Raw genomic sequence first — 2,484 nt, forward strand, 5'->3', positions numbered from 1 at the left:
GGGGGTTTGGGGTGAGGGGACGGGGAAGTGTGACCGGTGTGTAAGGGTTTTTGGGGTGCAAAGGGRAAAGTGTGKGAGAAATCGGGGTGCAGAGAGGTGTGCCGGGTGTGCAAGGGGGTGGTGGGTGCAAAGGGGAAAGTGTGCGAGCAGTTGTGGGGTGCAAGAAGTGCTGAAAGTCCCAGGGGTGTAAGGAATGTGTGAGGGTTTTCAGGGTGCAAAGGAAGGAAGTGTGCAAGAAATCAGGGTGCGAGTGTGCAAGGGGCTGTTTGGGTTCAAAGAGGAAAGTGTGTGAAGAATTGTGGGGAGCAGGAAGTGCTGGAGGTCCCGGGGTGTTTGGGGAGTGTAAGGGTTTTTGGGGTGCAAAGGGGAAAGTGTGTGAGTAGTAGTAGGGGAGCAGGACGTGCTGGGGGTTCCAGGGATGGTTGGGGTGTAAGGGGTGTGTGAGGGTTTTTAGGGTGTAAAGGAAGGAAGTGTGTGAGAAATCGGTGTGCAAAGGGGAGGAGGTGTGACGGGTGTGCAAGGGGCTGTTTGGGGTGCAAAGGGGAAAGTGTGTGAGAATTGTGGGGTGCAAGAAGTGCTGGAGGTCCCAGGGATGTAAGGGATGTGTAAGAGATTTTAGGGTGCAAAGGAAGGAAGTGTGTGAGAAATCGGTGTGCAAAGGACGGGGAGGTGTGATGGGTGTGCAAGGGGATGGTGGGTGCAAAGGGGAAAGTGTGCGAAGAATTCTGGGGTGCAAGAAATGCTGGGTGTTCTAGGGTTGTTTGGGGTGTAAGGGATGTGTAAGGGTTTTTAGGGTGTAAAGGAAGGAAGTGTGTAAGAAATTTGGGTGCAAGGACGGGGAGGTGTGATGGGTGTGCAAGGGGCTCCTGGGTGCAAAGGGGAAAGTGTGCGAAGAATTCTGGGGTGCAAGAAATGCTGGAGGTCCCAGGGCTGTAAGGGATGTGTAAGAGATTTTGGGGTGCAAAGGAAGGAAGTGTGTGAGAAGTTTAGGGTGCAAAGAGAGGGAGTGTTTAAGGCTCTGGTGGGGTGCAAAGGGGAAAAGTGTGCGAAGAATTGTGGGGTGCAGGAAGTGCTGGAGGTTCCAAGAGTGGTTGGGGTGTAAGGGATGTGTAAGGGTGCAAAGGAAGGAACTGTGTGAGAAATCGGGGTGCAAAGAGGGGGAGGTGTGACGGGTGTGCAAGGGGGTGGTGGAGTGCAAAGGGGAAAGTGTGTGAGAATTGTGGGGTGCAAGAAATGCTGGAGGTCCCAGGGGTGTTTGGGGTGTAAGGGATGTATAAGAGTTTTTGGGGTGCAAAGGAAGGAAGTGTGTGAGAAATCGGGGTGTGAGTGTGCAAGGGGCTGTTTGGGTTCCAAAGGGGAAAGTGTGTGAAGAATTGTGGAGTGCAAAGGGGAAAGTGTGCGAGCAGTTGTGGGGTACAAGAAGTGCTGAGGTCCCAGGGGTGTAAGGGATGTGTGAGGGATTTTGGGGTGCAAAGGGGGAAAGTGTGCGAGCAATTTTAGTGTGCAAGAAGTGCTGGGTGTCCCAGGGGTGTTTGGGGTGTGTAAGAGTTTTTGGGGTGCACAGGAAGGAAATTTTCCATAAATCGGGGTGCGAGGAGGGGGAGGTGTGACGGGTGTGCAAGGGGCTGTTTGGGTGCAAAGTGTGCGAAGAATTGTGGGGTTCAAGAAGTCCTGGAAGTCCCAGGGGTGTAAGGGATGTGTGAGAGTTTTTGGGATGCAAAGGACGGGATTTTGCCATAAATTGGGGTGCTCAGAGTGCAGTTGGGGTGCAAAGAGAAATTTGGGAACGCATCGGGAATTTTGCGCTGCGCTCCGGCAAAGCGCGCGGGAAGGAAGAGTCGGGATGATGCACACGCGGGAATTGCAGGTGAAATGATTCCAAAGTTTAAAATGTAAAATATTCCTGATATTCCCAGGTTTAAAAGTAAAATATTCCCGATATTCCCAGATTTAAAAGTATAATGTTCCCGATATTCCTAGGTTTAAACGTAAAATATTCCCGATATTCCCAGGTTTAAATGTAAAACATTCCCAATATTCCTAGGTTTAAAATATTCCTGATATTTTTAGGTTTAAAAGTAAAATATTCCCGATATTCCCGGGTTTAAAAGTAATATATTCCTGATGTTTTTCCCAGAATTCGTCCTGGGGTGTCCTCAGGATGGGTGGGTGGCTTTTTGGGGGTCAGGCTGATTTTGGGAGCTGCTGATCTCACCCAGACTCAGAAAAAAATTCCCAATGTTTCCAGAATTATGGGAAAGGGTTTTTCCTCCCTCTGCCTTGGCGGTTTGCTGCTGTGGGGCCTTAAATAAAAAATAAAAAAATAAAATAAATAAAGGGGAAAAGCTGGGAAAAGCCCAACTCTCTCAATCCAATCCTGTGCGGGTGAATCACGAGATGTTGCAATCCCTCCTTTATTTCAGAGTTCCCTGAAAAAGTAGAAAAAAGAGAGAAGAGGAAATGCCTCTGCTTTGAGAAACTGCA

This window comes from Malurus melanocephalus, unplaced genomic scaffold, assembly GCF_030028575.1.
Source record: "Malurus melanocephalus ecotype Western Australia unplaced genomic scaffold, MMel_1.1 scaffold_2118, whole genome shotgun sequence".
NCBI classification, from domain to species: Eukaryota; Metazoa; Chordata; class Aves; order Passeriformes; family Maluridae; genus Malurus; species Malurus melanocephalus.